The 17,144-nt window shown below is 43.6% G+C and overlaps 1 protein-coding gene across 8 annotated transcripts in view; it reads left to right on the top strand.

The window, feature by feature from the left end:
• The window catches only part of PRKCE (protein kinase C epsilon), a 545,410-nt gene that overhangs the window by 228,741 nt on the left and 299,525 nt on the right, over positions 1–17,144 (top strand). The window contains exons 1-2 of one of the 8 annotated variants that reach the window (XM_060412212.1): positions 1,560–11,938; positions 16,807–17,013. The exons of 5 other annotated variants lie outside the window; for them this stretch is intronic. The gene's annotated coding sequence lies outside the window, so the exon portion shown is untranslated. Of the gene's footprint in view, positions 1–1,559; positions 17,014–17,144 lie in introns of those variants that run through there. 2 more of the 8 variants (XM_060412214.1, XM_060412213.1) reach the window with 2 other exon arrangements.

Genomic DNA, 17,144 nt, shown 5'->3' with positions numbered 1-17,144 from the left:
TGTCTCTACTTCTGAATATGCTATCTAGGTTGGTCATAACTTTTCTTCCAAGGAGTAAGCGTCTTTTAATTTCATGGCTGCAGTCACCATCTGCAGTGATTTTGGAGCCGAAAAAAATAAAGTCTCACACTGTTTCTACTGTTTCCCCATCTATTTGCCATGAAGTGATGGGACCAGATGCCATGATCTTCGTTTTCTGAATGTTGAGCTTTAAGCTAACTTTTTCACTCTCCATTTTCACTTTCATCAAGAGGCTTTTTAGCTCCTCTTCACTTTCTTCCATAAGGGTGGTGTCATCTGCATATCTGAGGTTATTGATATTTCTCCTGGCAATCTTGATTCCAGCTTGTGTTTCTTCCAGTCCAGCATTTCTCATGATGTACTCTGCATAGAAGTTAAATAAGCAGGGTGACAATATACAGCCTTGACGTACTCCTTTTCCTATTTGGAACCAGTCTGTTGTTCCATGTCCAGTTCTAACTGTTGCTTCCTGACCTGCATACAGATTTCTCAAGAGGCAGGTTAGGTGGTCTGGTATTCCCATCTTGTGGCTAATCTTTTCAGTTTCTCTGTGGCCAGCTGATAAATGGAAATCCAAAGAATGAAACTTACTGGACCTTGAAACAACTCATTTTTCACATCTGTGCTTCTGTTTCTGCTTGGGTGAATGAGCACACTGATGCATCCTTACAGTGAGTGATGGCAAAATGCATTGACATTTGTGAAAGCACATTTTGAAAGTAAAACACCATACATGCTTACAGAAAGTCTAGTTTTCTTTTTACATTATCCTAGCGCCTCCATTTTTATATGAAAACATACTCTCTGGGAATATATATATATATATATATATATATATATATATATATATATATATTTTGGTTTTGAGTTGTTTTTTAAATTGCACTTGTTGCCTTTTGAAATTATAATTTGTTTGTTCACTTGTTATGTTTGTCCCTCTAGAATGTACACTCCAGGGGGCAAGAATTTTATCTTGTTCATCATTGCATGTCTAACAACTTGGAATAGTACCTGGCACATAGTAGGTGCTCAGAAAATATTTGTTCAGTGAATGACTAAGCCAGTGGTGTTAGTAGTAGTCATGATATCATTGCTATGTAATCATCCAAAATCAAGATTTGCTTCCTATTCAAATAACTTTCAAACTGATGCAGTGTATTGTTCAGTGTATCCCTGGCCTTTTCCTTTCCAGAGAGGGTGGGTGGAGCCTGAGAAAAAGAATTGTGCCCTGGGGATCTGAGAGCTCAGTTTTTAGACTTGTAACTGGGGCCCCCTGATGGGCTGGCACTTCTGTGAGGGCAGATTTCTAGGGTGAGACCAGAATTTCCCAGGCTATTTTTTTTTTCCCCTCCTTCTGCATGGTCACTGTCAAATTTGCTGCTTTTACAAACCCAACTGGCTTGTGCTTGGTTGCTATGGAAACCAGAGCTGGTAGTTCGGGGGGAATGTGTGTGCTTGAGAGGGCTGGGGGAGGGTGTGTCGTGGAAGTGGTGGAGAACCAGAGCTGGGTGGTGGCCACGGACATGGAGTGAGTGAGGACAGCAGGAACAGTCAGAAAGCTCTGGGAAGGCCCTGCCCACTTGGGCAGTGACTCTCTTCAGAGAGCTTTGGATTTTGCATGGTGCACACTTGGGGAACAGGCGTCTCTTTGTAGATCTGCAGGGCTCCCTGGGCTCCAGTCCAGCCCTTCAGTGGAACATCTGGAAAGCCTTGGCCCCTCCCTGTGCCAAAGCCGCTGAGCCCTGGAGACAGAGATCAATGACCTCTTCTTGGCTGCTCCTTAACCCATGTCCTGGACAAGCGTTTTTTTTTTTTTTTTTTTTGAAGGGGGGTGGTCAGGAACCAGTGAGTAATGCAGGTCTTTGATGCCAAGTCCTGTGGGCTGTCACAGAAAGACTTTCATTTCTGCTAAAAGAGTGGGAGCAGAGCAAGGGTCTGGGTAGGGAAAGCAATGAGGATTTGGCTTTTCAGGAAATCAGAGCCTTGCTTCCTGCTCACTGGTTTTCTGGTTGAGAAAGCAGCAAGCTGAGCCATTGCCTAATGTTAATGCTGGGAATGATTGAAGGCAGATAGAGAAGGGGACGACAGAGGATGAGATGGTTGGATGGCATCACTGACTCAATGGCCACGAGTTTGAGTAAGCTGTGGGAGTTGGTGATGGACAGGGAAGACTGGCATGGGGTCGCAAAGAGTCAGACATGACTGAGCAGCTGAACTGAATTGAACTGAATGCTCCTTCGTAATAGGGCTGATATTAGGGTGGATGTGGGCTTGAGGCAAGAGACTGATTTGGTTCTGACTCCCGAAGGCAATCCTTGCAACCTTGGATGGTAATTCTGAAAAAGCACAGGGTGATTTTTTAAAATTAATATGTATATAATTTATCACTTACTGGGTTGTGGCAAAGACAGTGAAAAGAATTTTTGATATATAATAGATTGGGGTAAATATGCCATGTAATTACCTGTTCTGCAGTAATGTTTTATAACCCATGTGTTAGGTTGCACACTTAATATTTATCATAAAAAAATACATGTACACACAACAGAAAAAAATATAGGAAGAGTAGAAATGCCCTCAAACCCATCCCTCAGTAAATGGCCTCTTCCTACTCAAGGTCAGTTTACCTTCTGTGTCATTAAAATAAGAGCTCCTTTATTCCTTTTTTATTGCATATGGTAGGTATTCAGTAAGTGCCGCTTAAACTGTTGATAGGAATGTAATTAGGATTTCCCTTGACCCAGAAATCCAGTTGCAGGTTTATCCCCTTGGCAAACCTGCTCAGGTAATGTAGAGACAAATCAGCAAATCTGGAACAGAGAAATGTTGGAAAACAAGGCAAATGTCTGCAGCTAAGGAGCATTTTGTATCTTCCTATAATGGAATAGTAAGCAACCATTACAAATTTTTAGGCTGATTGTGTATATTAATGGGGAAGTATTTTCAAAATAAATGGTTAATAAAGTAAGTTGGAATCATATGTGTGATGTCATTTGTGCTACAAGAAACACATATACATATACACACGCTAGGTCTGTGTACACACAAATTTTACCTCTGAATATTGGGAAGGGGGACCAAAAGACTTTCTGTTCCCTCCATACCTTTTAACTCATTGATGTTTTTACCTTGAGCTTATAAATATTTTAAATCTGTTCATCTGAATTCCTCATTACGTTGCCTCCTACTACACATAACCACCTCCTCTTCCCCCAACAGTTTGTTCCTCTCTCCCTTCCAGTTCTCAGCACCTGCATAGAACGTCCTGCACCGTCCCTGGCAGGATTGGCTCTCTTCTCTGAAACCCACAGAACTCCCTGGTCATACAACTCAGCCATGCATTAGGCCTCTCTAAGGTTGTTTTCTGCCTTGTTCTGTGGTGTCAACTACCTTCAACCAGACTGTCAGGAGGGAAGACTGTACTGAGTACAAGAAGGCATCAGGTACGACCCCCCTGGGCAGTCTGAGAGGCAGGGTCTTAGCCTGGCTCCGTTCGGCTTCCTGTGTCCCTGGAGCTGGACTCTGAGTCGATGACTTTATGGCTCCTTCTCAAGGGCTGCAGTGCTAGGAAACATAGTCCCAGGTCATCCCACTGGTGATGTGAATAAGGGTGCAAGGCTCAGGGCACTGATTGTTGCTCAGACTCACAGCAGGCAGCTTATTAGCAAAGTTAACTCTGTTCTGCCCCAGGCCTGAGTGTGGGCCTGTGCAGCACCAGTACTCACGGGTATACACGCATGCTCACATACACAAGTGTGATCATAATCACTTGTTTGGTTTCTCCTGGACTCCTGGCTCAATGGATGCTCCAACAGCACTAGAAGCTCAGGTACCCTCCTGCCCCACATCTGAGCATTCTGATTGAGAACCATTCTGAAAAACAAGCTTTCTGATTCTCTGGTCTAGTCCCTGGTACCAAAGGCTCCATAGACCCCTCTCTGGAATTTGTTGGGACCCGCCAGAGGGAAAGGAAGCAGCTGGGGACAGTATATGACTTTGAGGGGCTGTGAAGCTGTGGGAAAAGGTAGCCAGATGCATGGTTTGTTCTATCAGTGTGGGTTTGGGGTCTGGAAAGGAGGGTATACTGAATTAGGCTCCCCATTTCCTGACATCCCAGCCCCCTACTGACTACTTTGTTTGGAAGCACTTGACTCAGAATGGAAGGTCTCAGGGCCACCCACCAAGCTGCTACTTCCTACCTAAAGATAGGACCCCTAAAAGAGCTGTGTTTTGTTCTCCAGGCCTGCTTTCCAGGTCAAGGAAGGCATCCTCAGCCTCAAGCCTATGGGCTAAGAGGCCTTGAATCCTCTGACATAGAGTGCAGTGTTTTCTGTATTTTCTGGATGTGCATTTTAAGAGCAGAAGGTGTATAGCTTTGCTCCAGTGTCAGAAGAATTTGGGACCTCAAAAAGCTTCACAGTAATCGCTCTGGGGAAGAGTCTTGGGTCCTGCCATGTTCCCTAGTGTAATCTTTCTTCTTGTCTCTGCCCTCATCCTCTAGATACAAATACTTCATGCAAAAGATTGTTCTTAGCAATCATTTTCCCCTTGAAAGAAATGTAAAACATTGTAATAGAAATATTTCTGAAATGTAAACTTAGTTGCCTCCTTAAGGAGAATGTACTGAACACAACTGACATGTTTAGTATTTTGGACATTTTTATGAACACCAATTATTGGCCTGTTTTCTGAGGACCCCAGGTGGCTTTGTTTTTAATTCCTGCCTACCAGTCCCGCCTACGTGTCCAGTGTCATAGGTTATAAAGAGAGATCTTAATTGATGTGTGCTTGCTTGCATGGGAGCCTGAGGATGGCTTCAGCTTCTCTGTAGAAGTGACTTGCTGTGTATATAATCACTACTTGCTGCTTGGGCAGTACAGAGTTGTGTTCTAGACTCCATAGTAGTCGATCTTGAATCTAAGCATGTATCAGTGTTGCCAGAAGAACTGGTTCGTGTGCAAGCAGCCTGCTGGGCCCTAGCCCTAGTGTCTCTATGTCTGGGGTGAAGCCCAATAATTTACATTCCTAGTAAGTTCTGCACTTTGAGAACCACTATTTAAAAATAGCCCTTATCAACTTTAATGTGCACACTAGTTACCTGGGGAAGCTGGTCAAAATGTAATTTCTGATTCAGAAGGTCTGGGGTGGGTCTGGGAGTCTGCTCTTTAAACTGGCTCCCAGGTGATGCTGATACTGCTGATCTGCGGAGCTCTCTTTCTATAGAAAGATATTAAAGCAGTGGATCTCCATTCTGACCACACATTCAAATCACGTGAAGAGCTTGTGCAAGAATGAGGGAGGGAGAGGGAAAGAAAAAAAGTTTCATCTTCAGAGAGAAAAGCCTGAATTTCTGGAGGTGAAGCCTGGCCCCGGATCCCCAGGTGACTGGATGTGCACTCAAGGTTGAGAACATTGTTCTCAAGGTTGTGAAGTTGCTGAAAGTCTGTCTTCTAAGTAAATAGTGTCATAGTATTGACTATTTGATGGGCTAGTCATTGGCCTCCAACTGTGGTTTCACTTTGGAATCATCTGGAAAGCTTTAAAAGAAATTATCAGTTCATTCGCTCAGTCGTGTCCGACTCTTTGCAACCCCTATGAATTGCAGCCCGCCAGGCCTCCCTATCCATCACCAACTCCCAGAGTTCACCCAAACTCACGTCCATCAAGTCCGTGATGCCATCCAGCCATCGCATCCTCTGCCGTCCCCTTCTCCTCCTGCCCCCAATCCCTCCCAGCATCAGAGTCTTTTCAAATGAGTCAACTCTTCGCATGAGGTGGCCAAACTATTGGAGTTTCAGCTTTAGCATCATTCCTTCCAAAGAAATCCCAGGGCTGATCTCCTTTAGAATGGACTGGTTGGATCTCCTTGCAGTCCAAGGGATTCGATATTGATACATGGATGAAATAATATGATGTTTGGGATTTGCTTCAGAATAACATGGTGGGAAGAGAACTGGCTGAGAATATTGATCTGTGCTCTCCAGTGTGTAGCCGTCAGCCACCTGTGGCTGTTTAGATCGAAATTAATTAAAAATTATTAAAAACTGAAAATGCAGTTCCTCTGTGACCCCAGGCACATTTCAAGTACTCATTAGTCACATGTGGCTAGCAGCTATATTGGACAACGTTAATGTGGAACATTTCCATCACTGCAGAAAATTCTACTGGGCAGGGCTGGTGTATGAAATGAGATTGGCCAGAAAATGGCTGTCTGGGGAGGCCTTTCAAATAGCTGTGAAAAGAAGAGAGGTGAAAAGCAAAGGAGAAAAGGAAAGATATAAGCATCTGAAGGCAGAGTTCCAGAGAATAGCAAGAAGAGATAAGAAAGCCTTCTTCAGCAAACAGTGCAAAGAAATAGAGGAAAAGAACAGAATGGGAAAGACTAGAGATCTCTTCAAGAAAATTAGAGATACCAAGGGAACATTTCATACAAAGATGGGCTCGATAAAGGACAGAAATGGTATGGACCTAACAGAAGCAGAAGATATTAAGAAGAGGTGGCAAGAATACACAGAAGAACTGTACAAAAAAGATCTTCATGACCAAGATAATCATGATGGTGTGATCACTAATCTAGAGCCAGACATCCTGGAATGTGAAGCCAAGTGGGCCTTGGAAAGCATCGCTACAAATAAAGCTAGTGGAGGTGATGGAATTCCAGTTGAGCTATTTCAAATCCTGAAAGATGATGCTGTGAAAGTGCCACACTCAATATGCCAGCAAATTTGGAAAACTCAGCAGTGGCCACAGGACTGGAAAAGGTCAGTTTTCATTCCAATTCCAAAGAAAGACAATGCCAAAGAATGCTCAAACTACCGCACAATTGCACTCATCTCACACACTGGTAAAGTAATGCTCAGAATTCTCCAAGCCAGCCTTTAGCAATACGTGAACCGTGAACTTCCTGATGTTCAAGCTGGTTTTAGAAAAGGCAGAGGAACCAGAGATCAAATTGCCAACATCTGCTGGATCATGGAAAAAGCAAGAGAGTTCCAGAAAACATCTATTTCTGCTTTATTGACTATGCCAAAGCCTTTGACTGTGTGTATCACAATAAACTGTGGAAAATTCTGAAAGAGATGGGAATACAGACCACCTGACCTGCCTCTTGAGAAATCTGTATGCAGGTCAGGAAGCAGTTAGAACTGGACATGGAACAACAGACTGGTTCCACATAAGAAGAGGAGTAAGTCAAGGCTGTATATTATCACCCTGCCTATTTAACTTATATGCAGAGTACATTATGAGTACATTGTGAGAAGCACAAGCTGGAATCAAGATTGCTGGGAGAAATATCAATAACCTCAGATATGCAGATGACACCACCCTTATGGCAGAAAGTGAAGAGGAACTAAAACGCCTCTTGATGAAAGTGAAAGAGGAGAGTGAAAAAGTTGGCCTAAAGCTCAACATTCAGAAAACGAAGATCATGGCATCTGGTCCCATCACTTCATGGCAAATAGATGGGGAAACAGTGGAAACAGTGGAAGACTTTATTTTTGGGGGCTCCAAAATCACTGCAGATGGTGAATGCAGCCATGAAATTAAAAGACGCTTACTCCTTGGAAGAAAAGTTATGACTAACCTAGATAGTATATTCAAAAGCAGAGACATTACTTTGCCGACTAAGGTCCGTCTAGTCAAGGCTATGGTTTTTCCAGTAACCATGAATGGATGTGAGAGTTGGAGTGTGAAGAAAGCTGAGCACCGAAGAATTGATGCTTTTGAAGTGTGGTGTTGGAGAAGACTCTTGAGAGTCCCTTGGACTGCAAGGAGATCCAACCAGTCCATTCTGAAGGAGATCAGCCCTGGGATTTCTTTGGAAGGTGTGATGCTAAAGCTGAAACTCCAGTACTTTGGCCACCTCATGCGAGTTGACTCATTGGAAAAGACTCTGATGCTGGGAGGGATTGGGGGCAGGAGGAGAAGGGGACGACAGAGGAGGAGATGGCTGGATGGCATCACTGACTTGACGGACGTGAATGTGAGTGAACTCTGGGAGTTGGTGATGGACAGGGAGGCCTGGCGTGCTGCAATTCATGGGGTCGCAAAGAGTCGGACATGACTGAGCGGCTGAACTGAACTGAACTGGTTTTTGCTGAAGCTGGATGATTGGTCACCTGGGGGTTCACCATCCTTTCTGTCTACTTTTATATGTCTTTACCTTTTTTGGTAAAATGCTTTAAAAAAATGCCCAGGCGTTAGGAGCACACAAGCATCAGTGGGATTTTGGTGGCTCCCCAGGTGACTCCCAGGTTGAACCAGGGTAAAGTCTCCTGGGCTAATTCAACAGATAGGCTTCAGAATGATTAGAGCCAAGTGTGTTCCTGACCTGCCTGACCGTCTCTCCATTGTTTGCTACCTGCTTTTCTTCCTCTCATCTGAGAAATCTGTATGCAGGTCAGGAAGCAGTTAGAACTGGACATGGAACAACAGACTGGTTCCACATAAGAAGAGGAGTAAGTCAAGGCTGTATATTATCACCCTGCCTATTTAACTTATATGCAGAGTACATCATGAGACACGCTGGGATGGATGAAGCACAAGGTGGAATCAAGATTGCCGGGAGAAATATCAATAACCTCAGATATGCAGATGACACCACCCTTATGGGAGAAAGTGAAGAGGAACTAAAAAGCCTCATCTGGTTAATGAGGGTAGAGAGATATTTGTCCTTCTTTCCTCTCAGACATAGTAAAATCTAGAGAGAGTATTGAGAAGACTTCGAAAAATGTCAGCCACTGAATATACCTAAGAGGTATGTTGTTTTTCCATGTTCCAAGTCTTGGAGTGGAGTGAGGCCTTGGAGTAGTGTTGCCAGATAATGCAAAGAAAAATAAAGGGTACCTAGTTCAATTTGAATTTTAGTTAAACTACAAACACATTTTAAATTCTTTAGTATGTTCCATGTAATACTTGGGACATAAGTATGCTAAATACTTATTGTATTTTATCTGGAAACTATATGTTGGCACCTCTTTTCCCACCCACAGTGGATAGAGGCCCTGAGCGTTTATTTGTAGCAGTACATCTGTGGGACTACTATCTTCACTTAGGGGCTTTTTCTGATAACTGTCATTGTGAAGGAAGGTATTATTATTTCTAAACCTCTGACTTGAGACCAGGTTAATAGAGTTGGAGAGTTTGCCTTTAAAAATCAGTGGAGGAATGCCCATTTATTTATAGATTGTTTTGATTTCTTTTCATTAGAGGTTTGTAGTTTTACTGATGAAGAGCATGTACCTATGTGGGCTTTTTTTTTTTTTTTTTTTTGGTGCTGATGTGTTTTTAAGTTCAAACTCATTGTCATGGCTGGTATATAGCTAAACAATTGACTGTTGTATATTAACCTCGTATTTGGCAACCTTGCTCCAGTTTCTTATTAGATACAGGAATTTTCTGTCAATTATTTGGGATCAGAAGTTGCCAGAGGCTGGGGTTATGGAAGGGGAGAGAGAAAGAAATGAATATGTAGAGCATAGGGGATTTTTACGGCAGTGAAACTGTTCTGTATACAGTAATGATGGATATGTGTCATCATATGTCAGAACTCTTAGAACATATGATTCAGAGTGAATCCTAATATTGACTGTGGATGTTAATATATCAGTATTGGTTCATCAGTTGTAACAAACATACCACACTAATACAAGGTGTAGATAATAGAGGAACCCGTGTTTGTGGGAAGCAGGGGGTGTTTGGGAATTTTGTACTTCCTGGTCAATTTTTCTATAAACTTAAAACTGCTCTAAAGTTAATTTAAAAAAACCACTGATAGAGGGACCTTGGTGAAAAGAAGATTCCCATGGCATGCTTGCATATTTTGAGTCTTTTCTCAGCTGAGAGAATGACTTGCCTGATGATTTGATTATGTGATGAACCGAGGTGTTTCTTAGTTTTTTCTTTGTGTTTAGGCTAAACGTGACATACTTTTTCCTCTGTGTCCTTGAGGCCCTGAATAGATCTTTGCTTCATAAGGTGGTAACCTGTTCCTAGAATAAGAATGAAGTGGGTTCAGGTAATGGTTACAACATTCACACAGTTATATGCCACGGTAGCCTCTGTGTCTCAATGGAGTGTGGCTCTGAAGGGGTGGAAAGGAGTGGAAGCTTCTGTTTCCTCATCTGGGAAGTAATGATAATGTCCTCTTCTCCCTGGGCCATGGTGATTCAGTGAGTGAAAGCATGTTGAATTCTGGGTGCATAGTAAGATTCAGTGGTTATAAAGACCCTAGATCTTCAAAGAGAATGAACGCAGGGAACCAGTGGCCCTTGGGAGGAGCAGGCTTCCCAGAGGACAATGAGGCTGTGCTCGGTCCCCAGAAGCATTTGGGCAGACAGTGGCGGCTGGCTGTCAGGGACACTCTGGAAGGGACTTCTCATAGAGTGGCATGCTCCAGGGACCTCCAGATACTTCTCGTCTTCAAAGAATCAGAGGTGTCCTGTTTCTTCAGAGAGACTGCAATTGGATGTGGAACGATAAAGTGGGCACCTCAGTTAGCCACCCGTATGGGAAGAGACCCTCTTCCTCAGACCCCCATGTGGCTGGTCTGACCTGTGGGCATCACCCCACCCCCTGCTCTGATCCCTGTCAGGAGAACCTTATCTGTGTATGGCTCTGGCTTAAAGAGCATTTTATGCCCTCCCTGGTGGGACAAATGGAAGTTCCAGCAGGTTGACATGTGCACCTGCAGCTGGGACCCAGTATCTTTGTGTGAAGGTGCATTTAAATGGCCCAAATCCTTCACCTGTTAAACTCCCTGTGAGACCTGTGGTTAGATAATCCAGCACTGAGGGGGAAAAAATGACAAATAATTGCTCTGTTGCTTTGTGTTGCTTCTCTTGATAGAAATTGTGTTTTCTCAGCAGCAAGGGTGATAAAACCATTTTAGAGGAGGAGTTGGTTTTTCCCTGACTTTTGGAGAGCAAATGATTGAGAAACAGCTCTATAGGAGGTTAAACGGAATTCAGGTAAACAGCTGAAGGGTTTACATGGGATTAATTAAAACAAAACCAAACCCTCCTAGTGGGTACTTTCTTTTGCAGAGATGAGAGTGCAAAGGCAGGTCAGTGGTGAAGAGCACACTTCTCTATGGTCCCCTCCAGAGATGGGACACAGGCCTCTTCCACACCTGGTGGAATCATCCCCTTAGATGCTGAGATGTTTTCTGTCTGAGTCTGATGACCAAGCGGAGAAGGGGCAACTGGAGGACCTCAGACCAGCCAGACAGTGACCCACAGAACTGCCTCATTCCACAAATGTACTGAACACCTACTGTGTGCCAGGCACTGGGGCAGACGCTGAGGCTGCCATATGGACAAAACGCACAAAAACTTGTGCCCTCGTGGCTCTCCCGCTGGCGGAGACAGATCGTAGGCAAGATAAGTGATTTTTATGTCATTGTCACTGTTATGGAGAAAGTTAAGCAGAAAAAGGGGATATGAACTGTAGGGGTTGAGGACTCTGAGATATTAGGGGACCAGGGATAACTTTGAGTAAAGACCTGAAGGAAATGAGGGAATGAGCCATGCAGAAATGAAAGAACATTCTGGACAGAGAAAACAGCAAGTGCAGAGGTCCTGCTGGTGTGGAAATGTGACTGGAGCTGAGAGGATAGGGAGACAAAGGGCAGAAAGCAGGTCAGAGAGGCGGCAGGGAGCCAGCCCAGACGTGCAGAGCAGGTTACAGATAGGACACTGGCCTTTGCTCTCAAGAAAGGCGGGGCCCCCAGAGGGTTCTGAGCAGAGGAGCGGCCGGTCTGGGTTTTAGGAGGCTCATTCAGGCTGCTGCCTAAAAGTGGACAGTGGAAGGGTCCATTAGGGGCCACTGCCAGGAACCAGGCCAGCAATGAGATGGCAGTGGCCTGAATTGTGGTGGTTGGATAATAAGAAGTTGGATTTTGGATATACCTGAGCAGGTAAGTTGAGAATTTTATTGATTTGTTTGAAGTAAGTTGTGAAATAAAGGGAGAAATCAGGGATGACTTCAAGATCTTTGGTCTGAGCAGTTGGAAGGATGGAGTTGCCATTAACTGATGGGGTGAGCCTGCAAGGGGTGGGGTTTCAGAGCTCTGTTCTGGTCATATTTAATTTGAGATGTCTGGGAGTTGTTGAGGGTGGATGTCAAGCAGGCAGCTGAATGGTTGGCTCTGACTTTGGGGGAGAAGACTAGGCTGGAGACATAAATTGCTGTATTCTAAGCATGTGGATCGTCTATGGAGCTGTGAGTCTGGAGGAGAGCATGGCGCCTGGAGAGCTGGAAGGGTCCTTAGTGGCTGCCTGGTTCAAAGTTGTCTTCTTCTCAAAGGAAACTCAATCACCTGGAAAAATGCAACTCAGAGCAATATTGGGAGGTTAGATAAAATTGTGGTATAAGTGCCTAGTAGAGGAATCGTTGCTAAAGAGATTGTTAATAAAAGTTCTGTCAAATCACACCATGTGGATAACTTCCTTCTTAGGATCCAGACTTGTTCCAATCTTCCATCTCTCAAACTCTTTCCTCTGGGACCCTTCTTTCCCTTTCCCTCCCTTTTCTGCCTATAAGATATTTTGGTCAAAATGCTGGATCCCAAGGTTCTGGACAGGCTGTCATGTAGTATCTTCACCCACAACTCCAGAGGGCTTCCTTCCTGCTGGTGACCAAAGGAGGAAGCTGGAGGGGCTTTGGTGATTGCCTTTTCTTGCCCTGAACTTGTACCTGTCCTCTTGCCTCCCACCCTACTATCTTCAAGGCTGAATGGAGGAAAAGGCTCCTCAGCCTAGAGGGGGCTGTCAGCAATCAGATATGAACTCCCTCCAGTTAGGCAAAGCCTCCTGGAGCTGTCTTTCCCACTTGTCACTTGCCTGTGAGATGGTTGCCAGTTACCACTTTTCCAGGACCCTCTGCTTGCTTTCTTTTAACTCTGATTTGAGTCTTTGGAAGAGATGCATTGGACAGGGTGTGGCCACAGGGTGTGTCAAATATCAAGCTTGGGGGCCTCACTTGTTTTTAAGTGACAGGTTCTAAATTCCCACTGATTAATATGCAGCTGGTGGCTTATCATTCCCAACACTGCATTCCACTGTTTACAGAGACGAAGGATTCCTGCTTTCTGCTCCCTGCTGGCCCTGGATCTCAGATTGCAGAATATGCCACTGAACAGATGGCAACTGGGGATATTTGGGAATTAAGTGCCTTATTCTGTTTGTCTGGTTCTGGCCCATTTTAATTTGATGGTATAGCTCAAATCTACTTGGCCTATGTTTCCAGTATCCTGTTTTTCTTATTTCAGCGAGAAGATACATATATTTTATATATATAATATATATATACATAGATATATGGATTAACTATGAAATATATGTGTGTGTATGGAGAGAGAGAACATATCTCTAACAGGTGCACATGGTCTTTATGGCAACCCACTCCAGTAATCTTGCCTGGAGAACTCCATGGACAGAGGAGCCTGGCAGGCTACAGTCCATGGGGTTGCAAAGAGTCAGGCATGACTGAGCAACTATTACTCACAGTAACTGCATATGGATGACAGAGGCTAGAGGGATGGGAATGTACAGGCCTTTGACCAGCTCCTTCAGGTGAGACCTAGAGCAGAAATGGTACAGCAGAGTCTAGGAGGAAAGAAAAAAACAAAAGCAGATTTCCTTATCTGTTGAGTCCAAGGTTCAACCACCAATATCTGTGATACAATTCAACATTTTCATCCATTGCCTCAAGGGGCTATGATTTAAAGCCTGCTGATTCTGTTCACAACTGTGTTAAAGACTCTTCAAGTTGGAGGTTGGTTCTGGTATTGCTTGCTAGGGAGCATGTTGGCACACCAGAGCCCAGCTCTGGAGGAAGGGAGAGAGGTGTCCAGAGGCTCTGATGGAGGAGGGTTGATAAAGAGATACCTTGCATGTATCAATCTCCCTCAAGTCAGGTGTCTCCATGGGTATGGTGGTTATATAAATATAGGTTCATTGTGTTCTGTATTGATCAGAAAAACAGTAAAGACAAGTAGGGTAAATGTAAGGTCATGATAAAGATTTCCCACAACTAAACTGGCTGCTTTGTGGAGGTGGTAAGTTCTCATCACCCTAAGTGTTCATACAGATGTTGGCTTACATTCTGCCTTAAAGGGATTTCAGCAATCCCTGGGAGGTTGAACTAAATAGGTTTGCAAACTCATTGTGCTGACATTTTTCTTTGTGACCTGTTATGAAGGTACCTCCCTCCAGTGTTTGCTTCTGCAGGTACCTAGTATCTCAGTCCAACTTAAGCCAAATTTAGGGCTCAGTCTCTGTCTTAGTCTGTTTGGGCTGCTATAAGAAAATACCATAGGCTTGGTTGCTTATAAACAACAGACATTTATTTTCTTACAGTTCTGGAGGCTGGGAAGTGAAAGATCGAGGTGCTAGCATATTCAGTGTTTGCTAAGAGCCTTCTCCTTGATTCTTTTGCTGTGTTCTCACATGGTAGAAAGGGCAAGGGATCTCTCTATGAGATCTTTTTTATAAGGGCACTAATCTCATTCATGACAATTCCACCATTATGACTGAATCACCTCCTAAGTCCTCACCTCCACGTGCCATCACTCTGGGCTTAGGATTTAATATTTGAATTTTGGTGGAGCAGGTTCTCCCCAGTTTCATAGATCTATACGGGGATTTATTTCCAGTCATACCTTTATTCTAAGGCTTGGGATCTTTTGGGTCCTAGCATATTGAGGGTGAGAGTCTATCATTTGAACCTCTTCTTTGAGCATGCCCTAATCTTTTATTTTTGTCCTCCTGATCTTGAAAAATCTTCTAAATTTTCATTTTCCAGAATTCACAAATGCCCAAAGTGCCTCCCTGTGTTCCCATTTTTCTTCTATTTCCCTAGCTATTTACTACTATCTTGTCTACACTTTTGATACTTCAGAGAAGAATTTTAACAATTTTATGCAGCATTTTTGGTTGTTATTTTTAGTGGTACATTTGGTTCAAATAATGTAGTCTGATTGCCATAACTGGAGATCTCACTTTGAATGCCACATCTTGGGTTGAGACTTGGCTGAGCCCAGTCTTAATTAGGACTCCTTGTTACACACTTTCATAACCCTGGCTTTTTCCTTCATGACATTTATCTCAATTTATAACTTTATTTTTATGATTAAAGACTCTGTTTACTGCCCCTATGGCTACGTGAGGTCAGGAAGTATATGTGGAAAAGTGCCTAGCACAGCAGCTAGTTCTCAGTAGGGGCACAGTCAATATCTTGTCCCTTGAAAAATAAATGCAGCAGAGTACTTGTTGATAAGTAGGTAGGTACTGGCTAGATACAAAGGGCTAGGGTGGTTTAAATGCAGTTTTGCAAAGAAGCACACAACTTGTCCCATTTTTATAGGTCAGTATGTATGAACTAGATATTAAGGGCTTACAACAGCTTTTTCAAGATTTCAAGGTGTGTTTGCCTTCACAGACTGCAGCTTCCATCTTAATGTGTTCACCCCTCCCTGCTCTGTGCTATAATTGTTGGTAGAAGCAGAACAGGAATTTAAGGCAACCATAGGTAAAATGTGCTGTGTTTCAACTTTGTCCTATACGTACTGAAAAACCAAGGATGACGTCAGTGTTGTAATCTAGGTATACATGTTGAAAAATGTCTAGGTGTGTATATTTTTGATTGATAGAATTCCCAGGCCTTCTTATTCTTCATAATATATAGTACAGATACCCTTTAAGTACCTAAGTCAGAAATTCATGAATGTAATTATTGTTATTGCCATTTAAAAATCTTTTAGTCACAGTGCTTAGTCGGTCTTCAGTAAATGTGCACTAAGTAGCTATAATTAATAATAATAGCAACTCTTATATGGCACTTACTGCATTCCTGTAATTATTTTAGCCATGTTATGTATAGTGATTCATGTAATCATTTCAGTAACACTATATGGTGGGTCCTGTTATCATCCCTGTTTTTTCAGATGAGGACACTGAGGCCTGAAGTGATGGAATAACTAGGTCACGCAGTGGGAGGCAGAGCCAAGATTTCAACACAGCCCTCCTGGTTCTGATGTCTGTGTTCTTAGTCTTAAATGCTGTCCTGTTGCAGGAACAAGATTGAGTGATAAGTGTTTTTTCCAGGCCACCCAGGGCTACGTGCAGCTGTGCAGGTCAACCAGAAGCTTGGCGTTAGCTTGCAGACCTCTGGGTGGAGGGAGTTCCATGCATCATTCTCCCACAGCCTCCATAGGGACCGTTCTCTGCCTTCTGTTGGATTTATGAATTATTTCTAGAAAGCTGTGTGCCAGATTTGACTGGCGAAGGGGAAACGTGTTTTCATGGAAAGACAAAAAACCAAACATAAGGAAATAGCTTTTAGAGCTTAGAGATGAGATTGCTCTATTATATCTGTTTCTCCTCTTTGGTGACTTGTCTCACCTACTTTCTTCCTATTTATTGGTGATATACTTGATAACATGTGGAGAGCAGGCTCTGAATTTCAGGGAGAGACTGTCCTGTCGGTTCACCTCCTTGTGGAAGCTGTGAAGGGGAGCCTCAGGGTTGATGTGATCCCTTACCCGATGCTCTCAGTCACACAGTGGTCTGAGGCATTGACCTCTTGGGAGTGGCTTCATTGGTCAGTTATCTTGTGCTGTTGGGTCAGCTGCTGGATTGAAGAATACAAAGAGATGTTAGGGTCTTGTTTTCAAGGATTCGGGGGAATATGATGTTTGGAATGTTATCATTGCAGAATAACGTGTTGATTGGTCTCCTCCCAGCTGCTTTCTCTTTGATATTTGGAGGGTATTTTTCTTTCCAGAATTACCTAGAGAATTGGCCTAATTCTCAATGACTCCCTGACCCTGAGGACCTGTCCGCACATGGAGGAGAAGGATGCAGAAGAAAGTGAATAGAAAGAGTTGGCCTGACAAACTGGAATTGTTGATTCCCGCGTGCACCTTTTGGTCTGTGCTGGACTTTTGTTTTTAAATCTTCACGTGGCCCCTCTAAGTCCACTGATTCCAGGGTAAGTCTGGCTTCTGTCATTGCGGCCAGCAGAATGACCCTATGTGGACACAGGCAGGCTCCATTCAGAAGGGCTTAGAACTTGGAAGCGTAAAGGTTTTCCATTGGTTCATCTGGTAATACTGGTCTAAA

The sequence above is a fragment of the Ovis aries genome, chromosome 3 (genome assembly GCF_016772045.2).
Source record: "Ovis aries strain OAR_USU_Benz2616 breed Rambouillet chromosome 3, ARS-UI_Ramb_v3.0, whole genome shotgun sequence".
In the NCBI taxonomy this organism is placed as follows: Eukaryota; Metazoa; Chordata; class Mammalia; order Artiodactyla; family Bovidae; genus Ovis; species Ovis aries.
The sequence above is the reverse complement of the archived record's forward strand: the minus strand, read 5'-3'. Positions and strand labels throughout refer to the sequence as shown.